Source organism: Sceloporus occidentalis, unplaced genomic scaffold (genome assembly GCF_023333645.1).
Source record: "Sceloporus occidentalis isolate IW3139 unplaced genomic scaffold, rSceOcc1.0.p SCAF_4, whole genome shotgun sequence".
In the NCBI taxonomy this organism is placed as follows: Eukaryota; Metazoa; Chordata; class Lepidosauria; order Squamata; family Phrynosomatidae; genus Sceloporus; species Sceloporus occidentalis.
Genome location: NW_028316984.1, coordinates 45,898,454 through 45,915,662, shown reverse-complemented (window position 1 = coordinate 45,915,662; position 17,209 = coordinate 45,898,454). Strand labels below are relative to the sequence as shown.

The following is a 17,209-nucleotide window of genomic DNA, read 5'->3' as shown; positions in this document are numbered from 1 at the left end:
GACGTTCTTATTACATCAGTTTTTTCACATTTATCATGGCCACCGATTCCATATATCTCACTTGGCAAATGACCTAATAGCATTAACATGGCCATATTATGAATTAACAAAAAACCAGAATCCTACTTAGGGCCTTTCCTAACTGTCCAATAATTCTGGAAAATGTTGGGAAGTTTTTTTTCAGGATTTATTATTATTATTATTATTATTATTATTATTATCAAACTTTATTTCTAAAGCGCTGTAATTATACACAGTGCTGTACAAAGTCAGTAAAATTAAGGAATATATAAAAGCCTGCCCGAGGTGTACACTCTAAAAATAATAACAATTGGATAGAAGAATAGATAAAATTACAATATAGGAAAGAAAAAACAAGTTAAAAAACATCAGATATAAAAGCAAATCACATCAAACATTATCAGACAGCCAGATGACAATCACAAATTCCCTGAGAACGCTTCCCTAAACAATATGGTTTTCAGCTCAGCCTTAAAACTGGTTAGGGAAGTGATGAGCCGTGCATGCAGAGGAAGAAGGTTCCAGGAATGAGGGGCAGCAAGAGAGAAGGGACGGATCCGGGATGGGGCAAAGAAAATCCTGGGTTGAGAGAGGAGACTTTGGCTACCAGAGCAGAGAGTGCGAGTAGGGATGTAGGGAGAGAGAAGATCAGTTAAATAAAGAGGGGCCAGCCCATGCAGGGCTATAAAGGTGAGTAACAAAAGTTTGTACCTGATGCGGAAAGGAAGAGGGAGCCAGTGAAGGGAAGACAACAGAGGGGAGACATGATCATAATGGCGAGCAAGTGAAATAATGCGTACAGCTGAATGCCGAACAGAAATTAATGGGTGGAGGTGAGAGTAGCAGTGCATTTCATGCACTGCCACTACATCCAGTCATCCCCTAAATACTCAGTATTTTATCACTAGTTCTAGCACTACCCTGAGCCACAAGTTTTGTTATTATTCTTTTCTCACCTTTGAGGTGCAGTTGAGGTGCAGGGTGAGCATGGTTTCCCAGCATCCACTCCATAAACTCAGCACCCATCATCCCCTCTACAAACTTAGCATCTCCCTGTTAAATGCTCTTCTGTCTATATCAGTGTTTCATGTCTCCTCAGCTCTCTCTTTCTTGGTTAGTGTTTTGTATAGTGATACTGCTAAACAATAAGTCTAAAAAAAATGGGCAGAGGAAGAAACATTCAATCTGTTAACTAGAAATATAATGAGGGAGTAAAGGTCAGTGGAAAATCTTTGCAACAAAGGTCACACCCCCATTCAAAATTTAATCTGTGCAACTGCCCCAAAATGCAACAGGGGGATGCAAAGGATACAGACATGTCACATTTACCCAGCCTGTATGAGAAACTCTCAGTCAGGAAAGGGAAAATGCCACCCCCACCCCACTGCGTAATGGGAATAAAATGTTGCAGCTAGTACTTGAGATTGATGAGAATAACACTGGAACAGAAGTAATGTCATTAGCATAGCAGGAAAAAAGTACAACTATAATCCCATGGCTTTGGTCCATTTGATAAAAGGGTGGGCTAAAAGATTTTGATAATTAAATAAAAATAAAGATACTCTTATTCTGAACAACAAACATTTTCACATCAAACAAGGCTACCTTTAAAAAAAACTGTGAAGTATCATCCTCAGTTTGTTTAAAACAGAAAACAAAACACAAGCTCTCTAAATTCAAATCAATTCTAAGAATACTTCAAAGATGCAGGGTTTTCTTACCTACCAAAGATTGGTTATGTGTAACTTTCCCTTTTTTCTTTTTCTTTTTATTATTATACACTCATATGAACAAGCAAAATCTCTGTGTGGGGGCAAAGCAGAAAAATAATGCACTGCATTTCAAGAGCTGTGGAATCAAGAGTGTAACCTTGACTAAATCTGTTTCCTTGCTCAAAACTCCACAAGCAATCAAAGGATTGAGAAGACTGAAGAAACGTGTTTCCAATAAATAGTACTTTCTGCATTTAAGATGTGTGGTCACCACTGATCCATACAGGTTTGTTCCTTCAAGGCCTGTGCACTTTATCATTTTCCTCAGCATTTAGTTAAAATTAAATATTTAAAATTGAACCTCATCTATGTTGCAAGCACAGCGAAAATGAAAGGCCTCCCTCGACAGCAGTGACTAGATTTTAAATGCATGTAGATCAATAAACCAGGGTGGGAGGACGGAGCTAAGACCAGGTTCCTTGAGTGAGTCGAATGGTCTATAATAGCTTGCAAATGATTGTTTTCTGGCTGTAACCAGCTGTTCTTAAATTATGAATATGCAACCAATTCATGTTAAAACCAAATCCCAGCACTACTTCAACAGAGAAATCCCAGTTGTTTTCCCTTGTTCTACATGTTAGTTCTGTTAAGGATACAAATAGTGGTAAGCTTCTGAACAAATAGGGCCAAACTATTGGCATTTCATGCACTAGGTCCATTATCACAGCAGGGGTTGTCAATCACTGGCACATTCCTATAACAGCTCAGGCAATATGACAATGATCTTCTAGGAGAAACGGGGGAGGAAGAAAAATCAAAATCTCCGCAGCATACTCAAAGTCCCCTTGCCAGTCTGATGCCTTTTTCCCCCTTTTGCTTCAGCCAATCAGAATGTGAGCCCTGACCTAGTAGAAGACTTGCATCAAGCTTCAAACATTTAAAAACATCAATCATAAAAACAAAGACAGGACACTGAATTATGCAGTATTAACCTCCAGGGTTTGCATACAAAGACCTTAGATTTATTTATGTCCCAGTGCGTTAAGAGCTTCAGTACACCGTTCTTTGCACCAAACCGGCTGCCAATTTGATGAACCTCTCCGCCCTCAGCAGGAGTGCAGCGTCTTTGATTAATGAGTGCATGCTTGTGGAAAAGTGTAAGAACAGAAAAACAGGGTTAAAAACACACAATTATGTCTCTGCACATCCATTGGATCAGTGCAATCATTATCTTCAAGCTGGATTTCCCATCAGAGAAAGAATTTAAGCTGTTTTTGCTTACAGTGTAGACTTGTCCAAACGCTGCAGCTCTTGTAATGCTTGTATTAATAAGAAAATATAGAGAAAGAGTATTCCCTTTCTCTATATTTTCTTATACAGTACAAGCGTTATTTCTTGTAAATGGGTTTGTGTTTTCAGTGTGACCCTGCCTCTTACAACCATGGCTTTTGATTTAAACTATATATATATATATATATATATATATATATTTCCTGTTAACATTTATTTTAGATCCATTCTTAACATATAAAGTAAAAAAGCAGCAGCATTCTATTCAAAAGGACATCTTCCATATGGACCACTTAGAACAGAAGTATCGGTATAAAAGTTTCACTCTCGGAGGACCAGCGATCAAAGCCTTTAAATCATGATTAGTGTATTTATTTCTCTTTTTCTTCAAATCACCACTGAGGGATGGTCAGTAAAACAGTAATATTAAAAAATGTCCAAATATGAACTGCAACAGAGAGATAATCTTTTAACGTGTACTGCCATCTGTAAGTATTTCTTTTCTTCAATATTTCAGATTTTAAAGGAATGCTGTCAGAACACTCCCACAGGGGTGATTACATGGAAGATACAAAGAATGAAATGGATTTTTACTATGTAGATCTAATATGGCTGGATTTCTAATCTAATACTACTAAGGCTAAAATTGTACAGTTGTCCCTCTGTAGCCATGGATTCTGCACCCATGGATTCAACTATCCATGGCTTGACAATATTTTTTTAAAAAGAAATTCAAAAAACAAACCTTGATTTTGCCGTTTTATAAACAGTAATAGCATTTCACCATGGCACTGTATATAAGGGGACTTGAGCATCCATGGATTTTGGTATCCACAGGGGATCCTGGAACCAAACTCAGCAGATACCAAGGGCACACTGTATTGTTCTTTTAAATCATGAGCATCTTTGAGTTTCATTTTTGGGGGCGGAGGTGGGAGTGGGATATAAATAAATATAATAGCAACAACAACCTGAGTAAAAGTTAGCAAGTAACTGAAATTTAAGTATCTTGAATAGATCTATCCTGGATAGAAATTTCAGATATTAACATCTGGCTTTCATACTGCCATTACATTAAGTCCACATGAACTATGTTCAAAGGTAAAGGCCAGAATCTCCAATGAAGTTGGTGACATACCTCCCTCATTACACCAGTAATGTGCAAGAAGGTTCCCAGGATCTCTTGCACAATGCATTTACCCTAGCTGCACAATAACAACCAGACAACTGCCAGCACAGCTCTGACTCCTCAGCTCCTGATGGGCCGCAGGAGTATACTTATCCATCAATCAGCAACAGTTGTACTGCCATCAAAGAACAAACAGCTTTCACCCTTGTCTGGAGGGTGGATGCTGCTCATTCTTCCTTAGCTGCGCAACAGCAGCTAGATGATTGCCAACTGTACCCCTGTGAGCAACCAGTGATAGTAGATAGAGCTGCTTCCAGGAGCCATTGTGCAACTGTGAAAAAAGAAGCAGACTTCATCTCCTGTACCATCAGAGTAAGTACACTGTTGGGATTTTATGGTCTTCCAGTGATCCAACAACAGCTTGATCAAAGTCATACACTTCAGTTCAACAAACATGACCAAAACTCAAGCCACTCACCTTGTCATTAAACGAAACAGGTTAATATGCTACACGATAATGCTAAAAACAGACAGTGAGTATCTGTATTGTCATGTGCACATTGGTCCAAAACACACTGCAGAAATAATCCAGTTTAAGACCACTTTATCTGCCCTGGCTCAGTGTTAGGGAATCCTGGGAATTGTAGTTTATTGTGGCACCAGAGCTCTCTGACAGAGAAGGCTAAATGTCTCACAAAACTACAGTTCTCAAAATTCTCTAGCATTGAGCCAGGGAAGATAAAGCAGTCTCAAACTGGATGATTTCTGCAGTGCGTTTTAGACCAAAGTTAGGCTTTAGAACAATTATGCATTAAAATCTTCATTTTTCTCTCTCTCACCCATACACATGGCAGCAATTCTATGAACAGGTGCCTGTGAGTAAGCTGTATAAAATACAGTGGGTGATATTTCCAAGAAAACAAACAGAGAATTGAGGTATAAGTGTTTTAAAGCTGAAAGCAGTATCAGGAAGCATTTCTTCCAAACAGTAATCCAGCAATTTAAAGGAATCCACATTTAAGGATGAAGTTAGGGATGCTTGTGCCCAATGAGCTTTAGGATGCAGTCCTGAACAGCCTTACTACAGAACGCATCTCCATGTGTTTTTGTTGCTGGATGGTAAAAATGAGTCCACCATTTCTATCCTTGTAGTGAAGGCAAATATCTGTCGTGGGGAGTCTTTTCTATTTCTGGAAAAATAGGGTTCTAGTTCATGCCATTTAATTATTTTATTTCATCCAATATGGGACTCAAAATGGCTTACAATGTAGGTTAAAACCAAACAGCTAAAACATTTTGTATAGTACAAAAGGTGAAAAAACATGAAACAACCAACCCAACAAGTCTCCATAGACAGAAAAGGCCCCATCCAACAGCATAGATTTGCCCTTGTTATGCAGAGGGTAACAAGAATTGGGCAATACTAATCATCACACTCCTAAGTTCTTTAGATCTACCCTGTTTGAACAGAACTTAGAGCAAGCCTCACTGAACTTACTTCTGAATGAACATGCCTCGGATGTGACACATGTAAATTTAAGTAGCAAGTGATCACAGAGTTTGACAGCATCCAAAAGTGTATCTGCTTCTTTTTGCTGTGTGAAAAAACTAATGAAAACACAATTAACAAGACTATTGTACAAGGGCAGCTGACAGCACAATTACATATTTGAAATACATTCTTATTCCTTTGCCTTATTTTGCACATGCACATACATATATATATACACACATGAAGCTGCCCTTGCACAATGGTAGACAAAACAGAGAAAAATGGAGAGAAAACAATGTTGTTTTGTACAATTAATCTGTCTCACAAATGTATCTCTCAGCTTTATAGATCTAACATTTAAAGCTAACTCTGGATACAATAAATAACTTATTTTTCCTCTAAATCAAGTTTAATAGGAAATGGGCTGGTTTATCTTAAAATGCTACATTTTTTTCATATAAAATTCAGCTGTAGATATAAAGGCCAGCATATTTTCAAAACACACACTTCTGTTCGAAGAAATGCATTACTGAATACATTCTGGCAGCATGGAAGAGATGAAAGATCTACAGAAGTAGCGCCTTCAAAGAATCCTATTTTCATTCCCATGTGAATGGGGAACTCTGTGAACAGACCTCTTTGTTCACTCAAATCAAGAGTGGGCAAGTGGTGGCCCTCTAGGAGTTGTTGGACTATAACTCTCATAGACAGGATAGCTGCTGATGAAAGATGATGCAAACTGCAATCCAGCAACATGTTTCAATTATACTGTATTTGCTTTAATTTGTAAGCTACCTTGAGTCCCACTTTTAGGGGGAAAGGTAGGCAAACAACAATGTTTGGAGAGTCATAAGCTGGCCTCCCTGACACATAAGCTAAACCATGCAGACTCCTTTGTCTGGGGTCTCTTTCTCCCACTTCCTCCTCTATTGAAATGAATGGGGGAAACTGCAGAGGCAGAGAATGAATGGGGAAAACCGCAGAGGGAGAGAAGCTCTCTATGGCACTGAAACCCTTAATGTATGGATCATTGAATCATGCTGGATATGTACAGAAGATGTCCTGTAAATACACAGAATCTATCAAAAATACTGCTTCAGTGAATGAAACAATTACTAAAGAAAGTCAAAGAAAAAAGTGCTATGGTAGGCTTAATGCTGAATATTAAGAAAGCAAAAATGATGACTATGCTGCATGAATTCATCCTAGATGATAAAATAGAAATAGTCAAAGAATTCCCATACCTAGGATCAAACACTGATCAGAGTGGAGACTGCAGTCAAGAAATCAGAAGAAGGCTAGTACCGGGAATGGTAGCTATGAAAAACTAGACAAGATCTTAAAGTGCAAAGATATAACACTGAATACTAAAGTTGGGATCATTCAAGCCATTGTATTCCCCATCACCATGTACAGATGTGAGAGCTGGACAGTAAAGAAAGCAGACAGGAAAAAAAAACTAATTTGTGATGTGGTGCTGGAGAAGAGTGATGAGGATACTGTGGACAGCCAAACACACACACACACACACACACACACACAAAAGGGGAGTCATAGAACAATCAAGCCCAAACTCTTCCTGGAAGCCAGGATGACTAAATTGATATTCTCATACTTTAGATATGCCATGAGAAGGAAAGACTCATTTGAAAAGGCAATGATGCTAGGAAAAGTGGAAGTCAGCAAAAAGAGAAGAAGACCACAAGCCAGATGGATGGACTCAGTCAGGAAGACCATGGGCCTGCAGCATCTTAGCAAAGAGGTAGAGGATAAGGGTTCTTGGAGATGTCTCATCCGTGGGCCCGTGATGAGTCAAGGCTGACTTGAGGGCAGCTAAGAAGTGAATGCACAGTCTACATCTCAGCTAAGGTGTAGACTACCAGCAAGCACTCGGTTTTTTCATCCCAGTAAGCAAGAAGGTAAAGTGCACATGCATTTTGTCATAAAACCTTCTTATATGCACATACTGATTGCGAGGAATCTAACATTTGTACAACAATCCTATATGAATATACTTTTAAATAGGTTAGAGGGGACTTCCGAATAGATATGCATCAGACCAGGCTGCCATTTTTATTCCACCAGAAAAATTTGAGTAAAATCCTATATCCATTTACATTGCTGTCAGTTTATTCTGATGAAGATTTAGGTATTACGCTTTAATTTATTCCCATTATTTCCAATGACATTTAGTACATTATTTGTTTTTTTATTTATCTCATATATAGATGTAGGTTTTCAAAACATTAACTATAAGTCAGTCCTAGCATTACTTCAAAAGACATCTCCTTTGATTTCAAAACAAATAATGTGCAAGTTTGAATAACCATGACAGGTAAAGAGGTACACGTAGCTCTACAACAGTGTTAGCATTGTTTGTTGTGTGTTTTTTAAAAAGATTCTTTATTTATGATCCGTGGGTTGGGGGTATGATGAACAGATGAAGTGAATATAAAAGTGGTAGTTAATTACATAATACAAATGGTTTCATCTTAGATGAACTGACCATATATTATTGTGCCTTTTATTCAGCATATAGGAAGGTACAACTTCACAACAGAATTTCAGGATTATAATACAACCATTGCAGAATTATACATAAATACTAAGAGAAACAATGAGGCTGAATCCAGACAAATCCCCAACTATATACTACCCTGAACTTAAAGCAGGAAACTATGCCTCCCCCCCCCCCCCCAGTAGGATTTTACTGGGACACAAAAAACCTTTATGGACAGGAGACATGCTCTTTACAGCCATAGTTTCACTAATAAACTTCCCATCCACACACACAGCTGAGAGTTTGGGAATAAAAATCTTATTCACACCAATGAGGTATTTTCCCCCTAAGCCCTGGAGCTATATAATAGAAACTATTACTGACAAAACTACAGCTGAGGAAGGAATTACTCAACTTCTCTTTCTTACCCTGGACTCCCCTCACCCCATATTGGACTACCCCACCTTCAACAGAAAAGATCAAACTGCTACCATGGTGTGCTACACAAACTTTTACTTATTTATATAATAAATATTGTTTTTAATTGTTGAGGCAGCATGGTGTACTGGTTTCAGTATTTAGTCTGCAGACGAAAGGTTCAAATCCCCACTCAAATATGTAAACTCACTGGGTGGCCTTGGGCAAGTCACACACTCTCAGCCTCAGAGGTAGGCAAAGGCAAACCCCCTCTGAACAAATCTTGCCAAGAAAACCCTGTGATATGTAGGGTTTTCCATAAGTTGGAAAATACTTGAAGGCCCATAACAACAATTTTTTTAAAATTCACCCATACCTGTCAATCCTTTCAGCTGAAGAGCCATGCATTAACACTCAACATCAAAGGTGGACAAATTGTGGCCCTCCAATGAGAGCTGCAGTTTAGCAACATCTGGGAAGGCACATTTTTACCAACCCTTTCTGAAATAAATACAACTCTAGCTATTTGTCAATCAAGACAGGTACTGTCTCTTCTAATTTAAAAAAAAAAAGATTATCCACTCTTTTTTTTACCCAAAGGTGACAGAGACTCCAGCATACTGGTATGCTATTTGTGAGATATATACTGTACAGTGAAGTATGGACTCATGTAAGTCTTGCTGAGTTACTGTGTCTCAATGTTACTCAGGTTACATAGAGAATGATCGGGAAGATCCTAGTTCAAATCTTAAGTAAGCCACAAACTCACTAGATTACCTTGAGTAAACCATTATTCTCTTTGCCTCAGGCTGTCATCTACATTGTGGGAATGATACTACTTTCCTCCTTTATAGTTTCCTTGTAAGGACTATGAAAAGACAGTATTTGCACAGAGCCCTCTGAACACTTCAGATGTACTATACTAATGTTGGATACTGCTACTGTTATTTTAATAGTTCTCTCAACATTGTCCTCCCTCCACACTGACGTACAAACATGGCATATGAAATGGTTTTATTAATCTGTCTTGCTAAAATATGTCTCCCTCTCCATTGCTTGATTTCATTAACACACAGATTCATTTGCAGGAGATCAATTCTCAAGCAGCCTTCCAATGTGAATACATAATTGTCTGACTTACTAACTTTGTCAGCATTTTTCTTGCCTATTCTACCATTTCATAAATACTTTTTTTTTAAAGATCATAGATTGTTGTCAAGACCTAGTTAATTGAAATGACCAACAGGAATGTCTATTTGGTAATAAAATGTAAGGACCTTAAGTACATTTTTTTCCAAACAGAATAAAATCTTCTGCATCTCTTCCTCACTAGTATTATATTAATGGTTTCAAATGCACAACACACTCAACTAAAGACAAATGTAATTCAACCTCTATTTTAAAACAAAAGTACCTATGAGCTATACTGAACCATGGGTCTCAGTCTTTCACATGTGAAATATATTGTTTTCAATTGGACCTAAGTGTGCATAAGTATGTACTAGACTGTGGTAAATATTTTTAAAACTGAATTTCACTCTTGAAAACAAACAGTGACCAGTCACTGTTAGTCTCAAAGGTGCTTCAAGATCTCTCTACATACTAGTACTGCTATTGGTTTGGAAGGAATATGGTGTCAGTTCTGAGGAAGCTTTTAACCTATCATGTTCTTTACATGTTTTATTTTCCTCCTATATCTGTAGGAACAAACCATATTTAAGTTCTAAATATGGTCTACTAAGAATATTTATCCTCTAAAAACGACCAAGCATCAGTAACATACTTTCACTAATTCAGGAAAATCAAAAAGAAGGCATGAACTTTTCTGCAACTGTGATATTCGACATCTTGTGCAGGAACACAAAAGTAGCAACAAAGACATTAACAATTGCAGTTCAAGCTGGGAGTGACTGTTCTGTTTCAATTCAATGACACCACTAATGGCTTCTTAGCAGCTCCATGAAATCAACCAGCTGTCAAGCCAATGCATCAGAAGGAACAGTTACGCACTCCCCTAAGAAAAAGCAACACATCAGGATGTTTGGCAAAACATCTGCTCCTTCACACTGCAGTTCTATAATAAACATGCAAACAAAGAAATGAGGGAAAGGATAAAGGCAACTTCAAAATCTCAGGCTTCCATTTCCCTTCTATTTGAATGTTTGGTGTCTTGTGAGAAATTTAAGCAATTTTAAAAAACAACAAAAACATTAATTTGTGTTGCATCTCTCATCTGACCACGTACCAGGTATAAAGGACAAATATTCTGACATAATCAAAAAGTACGCTATTTGGGTTCAATATTCTTCATACATTTAATAAAGACAGCTCCTTTATTGTAATCAAGATGTATCCAATTATTATCCATAGATCGCCACTTCTCATGCACAGACACAAACATGGAGCAGAGAGATTTTAACCCTTTCACACTGAGTAGGCATTACTCTTAACCTGAATTACAAGTAAGAAAGCTACTTTGTTGGCAGTAGCTCAATTTCTGACTTTATTCCAAGGACAGATATTGGTGATATGACAGTTAAGCAGTCCAAGAAAAAATACTGTTCACTTTTTTTTTACTATTTTTTAAACTAAAGTAACAGGATATTATGGAATTTTAATTTTTTAAAAAACCCTACAGTAAACCCTGCCCCACTTAAATGGACAGAATAACACAGAGTCAGTCCAGAATCATGTCATATGCATGTGTTTCTATCAGGTTTTGTTTTAAAATCTTCAAAATCTCAGGCTTTTAAAAAAAATCTTCCTTATCAGGCTGGCTCTTTTGTGACATTATCTCAACCTCTAAGATCCACCTCTTAAATATTTAAGATTCCCAACCTGCCACACACAGATATATCCAACACAAAAAAAATTGTTTCATCTGTAATTTTCTTGATATTTCATGCTATATTGATTTATGAACTATTGTGCCTAAACTGTGCACAGTTTACAATAGGCGTGAGGTATCAAATATACTTAACTACCATTTTCTTAAACTGCTTATCTTCTGTTGCTCACCATTTATAATCTGCCAAATCTTCCAAGCCTTTGTTGCATGTATAATTTAAAGCCATCTGTTCTATGTGCTTTTAACTATTTCAACATTTTCATCTACCTAAGATGCACATAACTGGCAGCCCTTCAATTCAACCAGGCTTTCTGAAGTGGCTTTCTTTTTCAGAAAAAGAAAAGAACATATTAAGGTAAACAGCTTACTTTTGTAAACATGAAAGCATATTTTCCCACCCAAGCATTAAAAAACATGCTAAATTTGTCTCTTGGTTTTGAGTGTATTGAAGAAAAGAACATCTTGAGATGCTTAAAATGTGCCTGTTAGTTTCCATGTTAATTGTAGTCAATGCTAAGTCCCCCCTCCCCAACATGAAGACAAAGGAAATGCAAATTAAACACAGGGAGTCTCATGTTGTTAGTGCAAGCCTAAATGGATGGAGAGAAATACCAAACAAAAACAGGAAACAGAAGAAAAAAGAAAAACTGAATTTTATTTGAAGACCTCCTCCTTACAGGCAGCCCCCAGTTTTCATTAAGTTTTGCCCTGTGATCAGAGTAACTTTTTGGTAAAATGAAAGCAACTATATGGTGAGGAAAAGTACATGGACAGCACAATACCTTTCATTGTTCCGCTTTACAAAACTGGAGGCATATGAGCTGCTCGCCAGAGATAATAAGATGGGAGTATCTTTTTTCTCGCTTGCTTTCTTGTCTCTCTCTCTTTTTGGGGGGGGGAGCAATTTGGGAACTCAGCCTTTAGTCAGGGGCTGGGTACATTTTGATAAAGCCTGGCACAAGAGCATCTGGGACCAAATCTAAGAGGTACGCAAGGTCTATAGGTCCTCCCCAAAAGGACGATTGTCGAATTCTGCGCTAGTAAGTAGCGTAATAAGAGCAAACAACAACTTTTTTAAAAATGCATCTGCAGGCAGTGTCCCCTTTGACTCCAGGTAAACCAGGTTCTTAAGAAGTCAGTTGTCATCTCCCATGCTTGCCTCCTGACACAGGACCACTTGCAAAGGGGAACAAGTCTTATCCATCAGTGAACTGCTGTTTAACATATAGAACATGTACGTAGAGAGATTCCTGTGGCACCTTTGAGACTAACCAGAGGAAAAGAAATTGGCAGCATGAGCTTTGCTAGACTTCAGTCTACTTCCTCAGATGCATCTTATTATGCTACTTACTAGTGCAGAATTTGACAAGTGTCCTTTTGGGGAGGACCTATAGACCTTGCATACCTCTTAGATTTGGTCCCAGATGCATCTGAGGAAGCCGACTGAAGTCTAGGAAAGCTCATGCTGCCAATTTCTTTTCTTTCAGTTAGTCTCAAAGGTGCCACAAGATCTCTGTACGTACCGATTCTACAGACTGACGAGGCTATATCTTTCAGTTATATAACATGTCTGTTAAATAGCAGAGAACTGTTGTTTAACATATAGAACAGGTTGGGAAAATAAATAAAAGCCAACCTTGACCGAAAAAATAAAATAAAGATATCAACACCTTTAGACTCAAACCCATGACAAACCCAGCTTATGAAAGCAGAGGGGGACCTATCCCAGTGAAGATTATAGTTTCCTCCACCTGTTAGCCAAAGCACCCTGGCAAGTATAGTTCTCCTCTAGTCCATTTCTGGAAGGCCTTTCCTTTCCGCCGAAGGAAGATTTCCTCTCGCTTGGAAGGAACTTGTTTGACCTGAAATCCCTTTTTTGCCAGAAAACAAACATTGGAGGTAGAAAAGGAAAGAAAGAGAAAACCCTTTTCTCAAACTTTGCATGACGTCACGTCAGATTCCCTAAACTTTCTGCCTCCTCCTCCTCCTCCTCCTCCTCCTCCTCCTCCAGCAGCACTTCTTGAAGGGATTCATTCCCCCCCCCTTTTTTTTTACGCTTTAAATAAAGAAAGAAATGAGGGAGAAAGGCAGACACACCACAGAGACCCAGACACCTGAAAATTAAAGAGAGAGAGAAAGAGAGCAGCAGAAGCAGCCCAAGATGGCGAGAGGCTCTTGTTCTTTTTAGAGGGCAAGGGGGGGGGGACAAAAATGGAGGATATTGTAATATACACAAAGGGATAAATTTCAACAACTCCGCCAAGGGCTGCTGCAGCTGCCGCTTCTCCGGCTTTATAAGGCAGCCCCACACAAAAGAAGAGAGAAAGGAGGAGGGAGAGAAGGAGGCTGGGAAGGAGGGAAGAGAGAAAGCAAGGGACAAGGTCCCCTCTCTCTTCTGCCCAGCCCCAAAACCACAAACAAGCCCCACCACAGAGGGGTTGGGGGTCAAAGGGGAGGTTTTGAATAAAATTATATATATATATATATATATATATATATATATATATATGGCAACCTTTGGAGGAGGAAATGTAGAGGAGGCTTGAGGAGGAGGGAAGGAGTTTACTGTGGGATGGGAAAAGAGCTCAGGCATGACTGGGAAGGAAGGGGAGAAAGGGACCCCTGCTTTCTTTCTTTCCCTCATGAAAAAGGAAGGAAGGAAAGGAGAGGGAGGGAGGAAGGGAGAAGGAGCAATGTGGCACCACTTTTAAGGCTGGGCTTTTTAAAAAACGCATGGGCTTTTCTGCCTGTTTTCTCTCTGTATGCAGAAAGGGACCTAGCCCCATTTTTAGGGTCCCCCCCGACCTCTGACCCGCCCGCTAGTGACCAGCAGGGGGGGCTACAAGGCCAGGGCAGCCCTGCCTCCCAAGGCCTAGGGCTGGCTGCTGGGCTGGCTGGCATGCCCAAGGCAATGGAAAGGAAGGGCAGGGAGAGAGGAAGAGAGCCCTTGCCAGGAGGAAGGCGCCAGGCCAAGAGGCTTCTCCCTTAGCCCCAGCCAGGAGTTGGGGGTTCCTGCTCTTTCAAAGGTTGGGGCCTCTGCCCAAAGCTAGGCCCAAAGTCCAGCCCTCTCCCTCAATGGGCCAAGCCCCTCAGCTGCCCCTCTTGGCCTCAGGGCCAGTTTCCCTTTCCAGCCTTGGCCCTCCTTCTGCCACCCACAAAGGGACTCCTTCTGCGACTGTTCCTCTCCGCCAAAGGCACCTGAAGAAGGCTCAAGCCCAGGGCAACCCAGCTTCTCCCTTTCACTTCAAGATCCCTTGGCATACTACTACCACTACTACTACTACTACTGTCATTGTTTATTATTCTTAGTGCTGAACTGGTTGGATGCCTTTGCTTTCTCCTGAGGAAGTAGGATCAAGTCTGGGGAAACTCAGGCTCCCAGCTTCTCCCTTTCATTTAGTCTCCAAGGGGCTACAAGATCCCTTGGCATACTACTACTACTACTACTGTTAGTGCTGCGTTGACTTGGTACTGTTGCTTTCTCCTGGACAAGTGGGCTCAAGTCTAGGAAAGCTCCTGCTTCCAAATTCTTTCTTTCAATTAGTCCCCAAGGGGCTCCCTTGGCACACTGTTGTTGTTGTTGTTGTTGTTAGAGCTGAGTTGCTTTGATACCTTTGCTTTCTCCTGAGGAAGTCTGGTCAAGTCTAGGAAAGCTCATGCTCCCAGCTTCTCTCTTTCACTCAAAAGGACTACAAGATCCCTTGGCACACTGTTATTATTGTTGCTGTTGTTAATGCTGAGTTGCCTTGATACCTTCACTTGCTGCTGAAGAGACTCAACAAGAGGAACACTTAGGCTCCCAGCTTTACTCTCACAAGGAGTTTCAAGGGGGCTACAAGGTCGCTTGGCATACTACTACTGTTATTGTTATTGTTAGTGCTGAGTTGCTTTGATCCCTTTGCTTCCTCCTGGGGAAGTGGGCTCAAGTCCTTGAAAGCTCAGTCTCCCAGCTTCTTCTCCCTTTCAGTTAGTCTCGACTGCAAGATCCCTTGGCTTATTATTATTATTATTATTATTATTCCTATTAGTGCTGGGTTGCTTTGATACCTTTTGCTTTCTCCTGAGGAAGTGGGCTCAAGTCTGGGAAAGCTCCTGCTCTCAGCTTCTTTCACTTTTAGTCTCTAAGGAAGCTGCAAGATCCCTTGGCACACCGATTCTACTACAACTGCTACTACAACTACTACTTTTACTGCCACCAGGCACGGCCGATGCTGCCAGCCTCATAATTATAAGAGATAGATGGGCAGATAAGACCAGCCAGACGTCCCTGGGATGCACCCACACCTTCTCCCCAGCAACAAAGAGACGTGACAGAGGGGAGCCAGCAGGAGAAGACACACCAAAGGACCCCCCCATCCTTTCACCTCCACTCTTTTTCTCCTTCCCCACCTCCCCAACAACTCCAGACTGCAAACAGCAAGGCGATTCTGCAAACACCATCCAAAGACTTCCACCTTAAGCAATCCTCCCCCCCTTCACACAAACACTCCCCATCAAGCAGCCCCAAAATCGAGTCTGAACTCACCTTTACAGTTTGGACGAGAGATCGCAGCCCCCTTTGCTAGGAAGGGAGGATGAGAGAGAGAGAGGTGGAAAAGGGGGTGTCAGGAGGGTGGGATGCCTGTTAGCTGGGTAAGCACTGCTTTCCCTCCCCCTCCCAGGAAAATAATAATAATAATAGTAAAAATAATAATAATAATAATACAATGAAGTGCCTAAAGGAAGGAGTGGAGAGGAGATCTAGCTGGGAGGATTCCAGTGTGACCCTCTCTCTCTCTCTCTTTTTTCTCTCCTCTCTTTCTCTGTGTGTGTGTCTTTCTCCTTCTTCTTTTTCTGCTGCTGCTTAGTTCCTTGCAGCGGATTGAAGCCTCTCTCCTCCTCTCCTCCAAGGTTTATTCAGCTCCACTTCCAGGCGAAGCCTCCACGAACCCAAAGTGACGTCAACCCACTCGCTCGCTTTCTAACAATGAAAGTTGCTGCTGTGCGAGAAGAGAAGAAGGAGAAGAAGAAAGGGGGCCAAAGAGCCAGCCAGCCCTGCTCTCCCTCCTGCTCTGAACGCAGGGATAAGAAGGGATTCCCCCCCCCCCCCAGATCCAAAAGGGAGACAGGCCCTCCTTTCCAAAAGTTCAGCTCTTCTTTGGGTTGCTGGGTTTTTTCCTCACTTGCACTCTCAGGGACACAGAGAAGAAAAGTGTGTGTCGGTGTCTCCCCTCCAGTTGTAAAAGAAAGTTGGGCAGCTTTTGTGGGGTGGGTGAGTGGGTGGGCTTGGGGAATTTCTGTAGGGTGGGAAAACTAGGGCATCCCTTGAGCACAACTCTTTATGATGACCAGCTTTCAATGTAAAATAATATGAAGGAACTAGACAAGAGCCTGAAGAGTAAAGATACACACAACCTTGGATCAAACATTCATCAGAAAGGGGATTGCAGTCAAGAAATAAAAAGACAAGGAATGGGATGGGCAGCTACGAAAGAACTAGACAAGATCCTAAAGCATAAAGATATATAATCTTGGATCAAACATTGATCAGAATGGAGATTGCAGTCAAGAAATAAGAAGACTAGGAATGGGGAGGGCAGCTATGAAAGACCTAGGCAAGATCTTAAAGAATAAAGACATATAAACTTGGATCAAAGACTGATCAGAAAGGAGACAGCAGTTAAGAAATAAAAATACTAGGAATGGGGACGGCAGCTATGAAAGAACTAGACAAGATCCTAAAAAGTAAAGATATACAAACTTGGATCAAACACTGATCAGATTGGAGATTGCAGTCTAGAAATAAGAAGACTAAGAGAGT

At 40.3% G+C, this 17,209-nt stretch overlaps 1 protein-coding gene across 1 annotated transcript in view; it reads right to left on the bottom strand.

The window, feature by feature from the left end:
- The window catches only part of BAZ2B (bromodomain adjacent to zinc finger domain 2B), a 291,030-nt gene extending 274,686 nt beyond the window's left edge, over positions 1 to 16,344 (bottom strand). The window contains exon 1 of the mRNA XM_089519924.1: positions 15,935 to 16,344. The gene's annotated coding sequence lies outside the window, so the exon portion shown is untranslated. The remainder of the gene's footprint in view (positions 1 to 15,934) is intronic.
- Between the last annotated feature and the right edge of the window lie 865 nt (positions 16,345 to 17,209).